Source organism: Leiobunum rupestre, chromosome 11 (genome assembly GCF_980474605.1).
Source record: "Leiobunum rupestre chromosome 11, qqLeiRupe1.1.hap1, whole genome shotgun sequence".
In the NCBI taxonomy this organism is placed as follows: domain Eukaryota; kingdom Metazoa; phylum Arthropoda; class Arachnida; order Opiliones; family Sclerosomatidae; genus Leiobunum; species Leiobunum rupestre.
The window spans coordinates 2,276,702-2,289,130 of NC_143394.1; the positions used below are offsets into that span (position 1 = coordinate 2,276,702).

General features: G+C 33.6%; 1 protein-coding gene across 1 annotated transcript in view; it reads right to left on the reverse strand.

Annotated features, from left to right (window-relative positions):
• Positions 1-12,429, reverse strand: part of LOC149921095 (calcitonin gene-related peptide type 1 receptor-like) — a 317,091-nt gene that overhangs the window by 93,093 nt on the left and 211,569 nt on the right. The window lies entirely within an intron of this gene.

Below are 12,429 nucleotides of genomic sequence, written 5' to 3' on the forward strand. Positions count from 1 at the left end.
GTCCATAATTTGAAAGGTATCGAAGCCAGGTGCAAGGGTTTTAGGGCCCAAGGCAGCGAATGATAATGAAAGCCCAAACATTGAAACACCACAAAAAAGGTTTTAAAAAAGGAGATTCGCGTACCATTTTTCTAATAAAGATTCGATTTCAAATAATTAAATATTAAATAAAATTAATTCACATAGCCTAGCTAGGAAATTATATATGTATTCACTTGGAATATGTTGCTTTTATAAATAAATTACTTTCATATTTTATTTATCGTTTCTGGTCATTTCATCATTCTGCTCGTTATTGAGATTAAAAACCTAAATATATTTACACCACAAAAGTTCATTATTATTCTTCCTTATAAAGCTTGGTATACTTTGCTTTTAACGTATATTGTTATAATTTTCTTATTTAGGTTTTTTAAAGGTCCTTCACGCAAATATATCTTTTAATTGTGATTATATACTGTATGCACAGAGCCTCTCGTTTTATCATCCGCGCCTATAAGGTGATCGTTGACGCCATCGTAAAGGCCTTCTCGGATATCTTCAACACAAACGGTTGCATATGCGCCACTAACCGCCCTCCTTCCTCATTGAAATTTCAAAAAATAACCGAGTTCACACTGACTCGGACTATTTATCAACTCCAAGTACACCACGACTTTAACGTAGCAAGCCTTTTGCCACTATTTATATCGCGAACGGCTTCCGTGGTCGGAGAATTTCTCTAACGTGGATGGTTCAGCTGCGCCTTCTGCACGGGCTACTGCCTTCTCCATCTCGGCTGTACCATTTCCCGGACAGTTGTGACACCCGCATTTATTCAACATCTTTAGTAATAAAAACGAATGAATGCGGGCTTGTTTTGAAGCCCAGGACGTTCTCTTTCCAAAAATAACATTGTCGAAACAAATTTCCAAGCCTAAGTGTATTAACTTTGAGTCCGAAACTGACCTTTTTCGCTCCCCAAAATTCTGAAATTTTCGGCGAATTTTCTCCTCCGTAGCACGAGCAATTTGGGGCAAATCAAAGCTGTAGTTTTATTCCTAAAATAGAAGGAACTGAAGTTGAGGGATTCTGTTTACTTGCAGAAGTTTTCAAACCAGAGGTTTTTAATCATAATATTAGGCTTATTATCGAAATAAATTTTTTTTTTACGAGGAGCCTTCGGTTTCATATCGTTTTTCTACTACGTAGGCTTGTGTATGCCTATTTCAATTACTACTGCGTAGGACTTTTTCCTGGGTGTTAAATCAACCTGCTTTTAATCCCAGATGTAAAGAAATGTATTACAGACTTACAGACAATTAGCCAATGATACGCTTCGCATTTTCTGACGTCATGGGTGCCGAGAAGAATTTTAGAAGTCTGGAAATTCGCCGAAAAACTCGATTCCCACCATTTCGACTTCTTTTGATAATAATTCAAAGACCGCTTAACCGATTTTCATGACATTTTCTGTACTTGCTATAAAATATTTGCTTTTTCTAATGAACCATTAATTAGCCATAGCTAAAATTTCGTGCAACCAACACTTTAATGGTGTCACTGAAATGGCGTTTCTTTGGATCAGGGAGCTTTGTGGTGCCAGGCACTCAGCTTGTGATTATTGGCTACTCGTCCCAAACAGAGTTATCAAACGGGTCCTTTTAGAATACTACTACTCTTTCTTCAAAGAAAATATTTATATTTTTAAGAACGTTTCGATCATCACCAAAAGTGCAAATATTTTGAATAAAGTAAAGCGCATTGTGATAGCCCACTTTTCAATATGAAGTGAACGCGCACCTAGTCCAGAAATTTTTCCTGAAACCAGAATTAAAATTAGACTGTACTTCAACGATTTATTATTATAAAATATTTGTTGTGTATTATTGTTTTATTGATTTTTATCGTTAATTTTTAAATCCGTTTTAAAAATTTAAACTACAATAAAGGAAAATGTCTATCTTAGTAATTGGTTTTATTTCAATTTTTTATAAATAGCAACTAAAACCTATAATCGACGCGTCTCAACTCGTTTGCTGTTGTCAGGCTGGCTGTTGGGAGCGGCGTTCGTTTTGAACCGAGCTTACACGGGGAATTTAAAGGGAGAAATTGCCACCTCTAAAATTGAATTGCTCAACACCATTTCCGACGTCATTCAAAGACCGGAGATCCAAATATACAGACGTGAACTCAAAGCGTTTAACACTTCGGTATTGTTACTAAAACCTGTTCTTTATTCTTTTGATGCAAGCGACTGAAAAGCAACCTGATAGATATTTTGCATTTACATCATTAGAATAGCTACAATTGGTTGATATTAATCATATTATAACCAAAACGTTAAACAAAGAGCTTAATAGTCCCAATAGTCTTTCCACATAAACATTCAGAAAAAAATTGGTTCTAATAACCAAACTCCTAAATGATTAATAGTACCTAAGAAGATAATAAACACAACGTATATCTTTACACTACACCGTTTTTAATTAAAAGCGCGTTACATGTTTTTAATTATTTATTAATATCTAAGAGAACTTTACTAGTCTCCTCAATTTAAAACTAGTATATAAAAGACAACTCTAAGTCTACGTTTCTAAATGGCAAAGCGTTGAAAGCGCCGTCTCGTGAAAAACGAGGATAAAATTTCTACTCATCTATCAAATGTTGCCAACATACAAACCTAAGATAAATCGCTAAACTAGTATATTAAATTTAAGAAGCTATGTAAAGGGCAGTAGATTATCAAATAGCGGGTTTCGAAGATTTCGCAAGTTATTTCGTTCGAGTAGACAGTACAACGCTGGCAACTCGCGTTGCTCTAAACTAAAAGTTTTGACTATTGAGTTGAACGTCAATTTTTTGGTTGATCTAAGGCTCATGGTTTTACGTGATCAAAAAAGCATCTGTAGTCAGCAAACTAGACCTACATATTATATATTTGAAGTGCTTGGTAATAAAGTAAGAATGACACATTTTGTTTGGTGAATTTTTATTTTTTAGTCATTCAATCATAAAACTAGTATGCTATGGTTAACAAGGCTGGGAAAATAATTATACTTCATTTTTTTCATAGGAAGAAGCTAATCTGGAAATAATTGAGTTTTTATTAAAATCCAAATATCTTGAAGATAAGAACACTTCACTCAATGTGATAAAACCCATGTCGATTTGCATTGCACGATCCCAATATTTTAACACTTTTCGATCAAAGAGCCGTTTCTGTAAACGTATTTACATGGGTGACGCGGAATATTTTCCAAGAACAAGTCACCTCATTCTCCCCACCGTTCTACCAAAATATGTTATTGACAAAGCGGACCTCTTGTGAGTATTTACTATTTTTCCTACGGTCAGATGTGTTACCATGACTTCAATTTTTGATCATGATAAATAAATTCAATTTCAGTATTCTGATCCTAAATATAATTTTTCGCCCTGCTCGGGTAATCGGCGTTTAAAGGAAAGAAAAACGATTGATTGCTCTGAATTGTTGTCTGTTATATGAATTCGTCAGCTGCATCAAATTTGGGTCGCTAATGAATAAAAATAACACTTTAATGAATAATTCGTTAGATCATTTCACTGACAATTTGAAATCATCTTTGAAAACATATTAACTAGCTTTGCGCTAAACTAAAAGTCCCGGAAAAGCGAGTAATTTTACCCTCTCTTTAACCTTTAGTGAAACCGAGAAAATTCTCTAACGAAAATTTTCTGTTTGTACAAGTCAGAGCGAAAATCTCAATTAAACTATTTAATGATTACTAATTTTTAAACCTAATAAGTCCATGATATAGAAATATTGAAAAATTGAGCCTTTAATGAAAAGGTCTCATGGATAATAAACACTTTTTATTAATAAAAGGTCGCGGTAAGCTTTCTACCGTCCCAGCGGTCTTCGTCAGGCACACGCATTTAATGATTGTTTAACAACGCTGAATGTCATGGGAACTTTGTGCCATGTTAATTTACAGAATTGTCAACGTGATTTTTATCCTATAATAATAAAATGCGATAGGCATGCTGTTAGGGACAAAGCCTACATTTGCGGGCGATAGCCATTTAAGTACATATAATCCCCTCGATATAATAATTATATTTTGAATGTTAATTTTAAATTTGAACAAAGCTGCAACCATTCTTTATATAATAAGCGGAATTGTTTTCGAAAATGAGAGGTTTTTATCACCCTGTACATTAACTCAATCACACTATCCTTTAAAATAAGCAGATCACTAATCCTTAGCAACCCCATATAAATCGAACCGGAAAAATATAATTACAACGCTTTATAAATTCATTAGAAACAATATTTAAATCACCCGGCCACCTGTTTATAGGCATTATAAGTCGCGAGATGACTTGGGCCTAAGGTGGTGCCTCGAGTATTAGCCTCGCTGATTATTCTTATTAAAAGGAATTGTTTAGCAGAAAAAGCACTCAAAAATAACAAAGATATAAATCAACTTGTCAGTGAAAATTAAATTTTACCAATTTATAAGTAATAATATTTAATTATTATAATAACAAACACCGAATCTCACTTAAAAGTAAAATGCAACCATAAATGAGGACAATGACGATGGCTAATTTTTTGCCTATCTTAAATTTATGTTTTTTTCTTATGAGCTTTAGTAAACAGTGTATTAGTAAAGAGGTATTTGTTATGCCAATAAAAAAGGTAGAATCTAATGATGATTTTAATTTTATTTCTGGTGGACCAAAGGTTTTCTATCAAACAAGCACACAAATACCAATCGGGTTTGCATTTTTGAGGGAAGGAGTTTTCAACTTCGATGGGAATGATTTATAAACTTTGATGGGAATCATTTTAATTTTTGAAGGAAGAAACTTGAATTTTCCAGAATAGGAATTTTCTATTTTCAAGGAATTACCATTTTTCTGAAGATTTTTTTTATTTTCCAGAATAGAAATTTATATTTTCCCGAAAAGGAATTATCATTTCCGTGAAAATGAGTTTTTATAAGCTTAGTCCAATTAAAATCTAACAAGTTCGTAGAGAGATAATAGCTTTGCATGTCATTTTATGACTCAGGCATATTTGGAAAGTGCGTAAAAATTTAGAAAGAGAGTAATATTTGGAAAAAATATGCATCCATAGAGTATAATATTTTTCTAAAAGTCTTTTTTATGTCCAGTTTTTCATTGCAATTATTTAAATGATTTTGTTTTAAATTTTGAACGTTCTTATGATTTCATTTTACTGTGAAATTTTATTGACTTTGTAAAAGATCGGTTGCTTTAGTGAAAAAGGCTTAACAAGAATATTTTTCAAAGGAAGAAACCTATTGCCTTTCAGCTCTTCATATATCAGTAACCTTTTGCGTTTTTATTTTACAGGATTTTGCATTTTGTGGAAATGAATCTAATAAGACCATTCCAGATTTACGATGAATTTAAACACCGTTATTCGGAAATGGGTATATGGAATGCTGTAAAACCCATCACATTGAAGTTCGTTAAGCCTATATACAAAGTGTGGATTTGTGGAATAGCACTGTCCATCTTGACTATTGGTATTGAATTGACTAAATTTATAAGTACATGTAAATAATGGTATTATAGCTTAAGTAAAACTTATTTCTGTTCCTAATTGAATGTAATGGTTTCCTAGAATTGGAATAAAGCACAATTTATTGTCGTCCCACTTACTAATTACTAGTGAGAATATTTTACTTTTATTATAATTTTATATTATAAATTGTTCGTGTGGCAATTCGGATTACTTGTTTTAAATTTACATACATAGCAGATGCAGTTAACACACTGTATTCGAAAACATTAAGCAGAGGTAATCTTACTTTGTAATTACATAACGCAAAAATTTACATTTTCAACTTTCACTCTACTTCGTAAAAAAAAATCCTAATTTACTTCACAAATACTAAAACCTCTCCATTATAAAATCATGGTAAAGCTTAAAAAAATAATTTATTTTAAGTTTATTTATATATTGTTTTACCTCTGAAAACTAGTATTCTATTATTAATGAGAAAATAAGTAGTAAATTGCAATTGTAAGTTAAGAAATTGTCAATTTAGGTTCCGGTATAAAAAAATTATTTCTTTGCAGAATATAAAGTAACGCGCAACTGGTCAAATTTGCGTCGATCACAAAATGACGTGCTAAGTTTGCTCGCTACGGTCCAAATGCGCACGAGTACAAAATAACACGTAAAGCTATTATTTAGTTTCAATGCGACTAAGCTTATTTTACGTTTTAACATTCGATTTATATTCTGTAGCCTTTGCAATAAATATAGATTGAATTCCTTTGTATAAAAGCTCTAATGTAAATTTTTGGCCAATTTTGGTAGCTGTATTTAGTTTTTCTGACTGTGTAATAAGCAGTATTTTTCCTGTGGGAGTGTTTTATGGGGAGTCTAAGCCAGGATTTCACGAAGAATTTTTACAGCCATTCATAAATGAATTAACGGCACTTAATGATAGTGGTTTTCAACATGGAGGTAAGTTATTCAATTGCAATCTAGATGGTCCGATTATAATGGATACCCCAGCTACGGCGTTGTTTAAAAAGGCAAAGGGGCATACCGGTTATTTCTCCTGTGAGAAGTGCAATATAAGAGGTTATCGACGCAACAACCACACATTGTTTTTAGAATTAGAAGATTCGGATGAAGTCATTACGCTTCGTACTAATGAATCTTTTCGCAACAGAGATAATGAAGAACACCATTTATCTGGTGGGCCTTCTCCTTTAGAAAACTTAGATATTGATATGGTAAATAACTTCCCCCTTGAGTATATGCACTTGGTATGTCTCGGTTGTATGAGAAGAATGCTGCACAGTTGGATAAAAAAACGTAAATTAGTAGTCCGTCTGGGTATTCAAATGGTCAAAGAATTTTCTTCGAAGTTAGAAAAATGTAGAGAATATATTACTCAGACTTTGCCCGTAAACCTCGTGCACTAAAGTACATAGATCGTTGGAAAGCTACCGAACTAAGACAGTTTTGGTTTATACCTGCCTGTTTTAGGAAAATGAATTTTGGCCAATGATGTTCTTAATCATTTTCAACTACTACAGTGTGCTATTTATATATTAGCTTCCCCAACGCACAGTAAAAATCTTGTAAATTATGCCGGTGACCTCTTAAAAATGTTCGTATCTTCCTCTCCAGAATTTTATGGGAAAGAATTTGTCAGTTGGAATATACATTCATTAACGCACCTAGCAACTGATGTACAAAGATTTGGTCCATTGGACGTCTTTAGTGCTTTTCCATTTGATTTTTTTTTGCAGTTGTTAAAGAAAAAAATAAGATCCCCCAATAGGCCCCTGCAACAACTAATTAAGAGGCTCAGTGAAGGTCAAATTTCTTTAGAAAGTTAAAAAAAAAACTTTGGTTACGAACTCAAAAAAGAGTTTAAGGAACGTAGGGCTTATATACCTCTAGATGCAAAGTCTTACAAAACAATTCTGACCCCCACCTACACAATATCTATACAAAAACCAGATAACTGTGTTAAGTTGTCTACCGGTGACGTTATCAAAGTTAAAGGAATTTACCGAGAACAAAATAAAGATATTAAGATTGTTGGGAATTTATGCAAGTTTCATGATGACAGTTTTAAATATCCACTGCGTTCGTCTCTACTTTGAATTTTTATAGCTAGAACATCTAAGCAAACGAAGACTTATCCCATAGATTTAGTCGAAGTTAAGTGATTTCATTATCCGAATAAGAATAGCGCTTTAGATACTATAATTCTACTTCTTCACTACACTTAAGTACTATGTATATGCAATTTTGTTATTTAGTAATCTTTTATTTTGATTGTAATATAACCATAAATGTCTTTCTTCTTTAGGTAGTTAAAAAAGGAAGAGATAACCCTGTTAGACCACTAAGATTTATCTATTCCAGACCTTAAATAACAATTAAGATTAAAAATAATACCATCCATCTGTCGAGGGCTTATTATTTTATTGCCAACGATTGATTCTGCTCATTTCTAATAGTTTGTTAAATTTCGTTTTGTAAAGTTATTTGAAGTAAAATTTCTAACTAATTATACTAATAATTATCCCGTATCCCGTGGCGGCGCCAGGAGATTTTTTGGTGTAAGCTAATAATGTTTCTCAATTGTGGGCACCCTAGCTGTTCCTCATTTATGTGCCCCTATATAATGCCTTGAAAGTTTTTTACATGTACGTTATATTTCACTTTGATGGAGAGGACACTGTGGAAGCTGTTCCACATTCATGGTGTCCAACTGAAACGTCTTGCTATTAGCCACCATCACGTTATCAGCATGATATTGTTAAATTAATTAAAGATTCTGTATCTCCGGAGAAAGATTGGGATTTGTATAAAGGAAAAATAATGTACAAAACCGGTGAGTGGTTAAAATTTGAGGTACTTAAAAAAAACTAATTTGTGTTTTTAAATAGCCCTCTACATTAATGCTCGTAAGAAACTAAAAAGATCAGAAATTGCATCGGATTTTTCAAGTGAAGCTGAACTGGGTCGTGGTGGAAGGAATAAAATACTGAAGAGACGTTCTATGTACAAAAACATGGATTGTGACACCAATTCCAACTCTGGTAAATATGTTATTTAAATTACACATTTATTACGGAATTTAATTTAACATTTTTTTCTTACTCTTAAGATGATGGCCATGAAATTCCTACAAAGTGTCCTAAAAAATCTGGGGGCAGAAGACAAATACCTCTACCAAAAGCACCAGATTTTCCAACAAATGAAGGTAAAAGTTAGTCTTCAAGAGTAAAAAAAAACTTAAGCCCAGAATTTATTTCAGTTCCAAATAGTAAATCACTGAAACGTACGAGCGTTCTACAAACTAAAACTACGGATGCAACTGATTCAGCATATAGTTCAATATGCCATAGAGATCCTTCTCCAAAATTAGTCAAACATAAAAGCTCCACGTTAGTTAAAAAAAATGTTAACACTAATTCCGTTCAAAACATTTCCAAAGAAAAATTTCTTACGACTCCTAAAAGAAAACCCAATGAAACTGCGGTTACGGTCATTGAACTACCTAGTGCCAAAAGCTGTGAATCCACCACGAATGAAGTCCCCGAATTTAATAGTACATCTAGGAGTGATTTAGACTTAGAAAGTGAACCTTTACGCGTTTTAGAAAACAGAGATTCCACAATTAATAAAAATTCTGACCAAGTCTTAGAAGTACAAAAAACTAATCCCGTATTCATAGCAGTCCATTCTAATGTTAGGTTGGAATCACCAACACAAAGTAGAGAAATTTATAAAAGTAATTTTGTGCAAAGATTTTTCTACTTAGTCTGGATAAACCTTTTTTGTTTTTAATCCCGTTAGACAATTTCGTTGATTATGATGAAAATATATTTTTGGAATATCAAAATAATTGCAGAAGTCCTGTCCCAGCGTCAAATCAATATTCAATTCACGCTTTGGAGGTATAATGATTGAGAATTTAACCGTATAAATTACAATATACATTAACAAAACTAATGCACTTACAGTATCATCTTGTGCTCACGAGCATTATCCCTTAGTTGAAAGACAAGGAGTGAAGAGTTATAGAAGTAGTTATGAACATGCTAGAAACCACTCTTGGAGTGAAAATCAAAACTGTAAGTACATGGTGTTAATTACATAAAACTATCGCATGGTACATTGCTAATGTATAATTTAAATGGCTTTAGTGTCACGTAATCTCAGTTATTCGAAATCTCCATCTGGTGGAACTAATGCTTTATTAGGTATGAATTATTTTATAGAAATTCGAGGTATACATTAAGTGAAATTAAATTTCCAATCTCTAACCAAAACAGACTTAGATCAGGAAAAATTTAAACGATCTGTGATTTTCATACTTACTGATCTAAAAGCAAAAGTGCACAAGCTTGTAGAATATAATTCAAAAGAAAGGAACTCTGATAACGAAGATAACACTATCATAGGATGCCCACAATTACCAATAAACACTTTGGAAAACTTAGATAAATTAGAAGAACTTCTCGAGAATGAAGATACGAAAAATAAAGCGGTAAGCTGAAAACTAATACGTTTCATTGCTCTTAATGTATTTTTAGATTAAGAAGTTTGCGACTTTTGGTGGGAAAAAAATTAAAGACTGCACTCGAAGGATTTTGAAAAATGTGGTGGCTCACGATCTTGTGCTCAAGTTCAATTGGATTGGAGTAAACGAAAAATATGCCTTTAAAGAACTAAGACTTAAAAATGTTATAATTGGTAAGCTTTAAGAACTTTTATAAAATAGGAATATAGATAATAGTCTGATAATAAATACATAAAAGCTGTACAATTGAACATAAAAGGTAGTAAAGAATTCGAAATTGAAGCAAATATCCAAAAATGGGTCAAATACGCTCCAGACCGTGAGGGAGGCCGAAATAAAAGAAATCTAATGGATAAAAAAGACACAGATAGTGAATGATTCATTCGATCCAAATGTAATTTTCGGATTTTTCTAAAAATTTTAGTCAATCAAAATATAATTAGTGGATTTTTCTAAAAATTTACGGGTTTTCTATAAATTGAGTTTTTTGACATGTTTTTAAATAAAATGAAAAATTTCTTAAGCCTTGATTTGATTTCATTATTGATTTTGTTCTGATTTATGGGTTGGATTAGTGCTGATTTATGGGTTGGATTAGTGCTGATTTATGGGTTGGATTAGTGCTGATTTATGGGTTGGATTAGTGCTGATTTAAGGGTTGGGTTAGTACCTGTTTTATTGGAGTAAAAAGCGTTTTCGAGATGGGTTTTGCATACTCTGGAACGTTTCCAACCATAAAACAACATTTGGTCCACAACCGTTCCAAATATAAAACGACTATATAAACAGTGGGTGGTCAACAGTTGGCCAACAGCACTTTTAAACGGAAAAACGACTCTAAACTATGCAGTTGGCCAGGTAGGACATTGCGTCCACAAAATCACCGTAGTAACGACAGAGTTGGCCGTCTGTAAAATAACCGCAGTCGGGCCAACCGTTTTGTGCTACTAGGGATGTGATTAAACCCTATCCTGACTATGCTGATTTGGCAGTTGATAAAGCTCATTTTAATCTATGCCTGCGTGGAGCCAGAAGAATTGTGGAAAATGCTTTTGGACGGAAAAATCAAGATTTACAATAGAGTAGGGCCCTAAAAAAATTCAACCATAAAAAATCAGCCCTCTGACTAAATACACTGAGATAAAAAAACCCTGTTCAAATTACATTAAAGTGTTGGAAGCAGGGGATGCCAAGACGTTTCTGTAAATATAACAGCTTATTCCGTATTATAATATTACAAGTAATTTTATGTTAATTTAGCATGATGAAATAGCTGTAAATAACACAGGAATAAAGTCTGTCAAATCAACATGAATAACAGTCTGGAGTACGTGACCCTTATACGTAATTTTATTGGCATATTCAAGTTGGTTTTACACATCCGTCGGTAGAAAATACATTTTACATCTCAGTGAATTCGATAAGTAGCAAATAATTAATTCAACAAACAATATTGTAGAAAATACACTAACACGTTAAGTCAAATTTACGGATATGAAACTGAACTTTTGACGTGGTAGCTAGGAAAAAAAACAGCTAATCAGCAGGGCCGATCTCACATTTTTCAATAAAATATAATTACAAGGTTATCCGAACAGACAATTCGGGGCTAAACGGGTCTAATCCCTCAGAGAGACCCAATAAGCACAACCAGTTCTTTGGTTTTTAATAATTCGGCTTCTGTTCAGTCCTTTTGGGTTAGTATTTTTTAAAGTTTCACGCGTAAGGTTGATTTCTAGTATATAGCTAAGGTAGCCTACGTAAAGAGATTATAATCCAAAATATAGCACGATTATAATTTGCATGCTTACGTAATCACTGATACACAGCTATTCACTAGTAAAAATGCTTTTGTTTAAAAAATAACACACTGAATAGATACTGCTCTTCTATATAAATAAAATCTGACGTTTGTATATATATTGGTTTGTTACCTTCTATGCACGCCCAAGATAATTGTCCGATTCGCACGAAATTTGGCCGGTCGCATTGTGGCCCCTGACGTCAGGTTATAGGGGCGTCTTGAGATTGCTAACCTTCGCCGTTTTTGCCCACGGGACCAATAACCAGTGACCGCAAGACCGAAACCCCTGACCTCACGCTGTCAAGAGACGCGGGAGTTTATCTCTCTGGCTCTAATTGCCTCATTTAGCTGCTGCTTGGCGCGACCTTCGACCCTTTTTGCTTGCGTTCGTTCTTTTTACTCGCCCCCGATCGCCCCCCTTCCTGTGTCACTTTGCCCGGGTCGGCCCCGCCCTCCCCCCTTCCTGTGTCACTTTTCCCGGGCCACAGAGTTCTTTCGGCTACGTTTGTTACTCGCCCATCTGCTCTTCGGTTTTCGTTGGACAAATGGTAACTTTTCTGTTTCTTT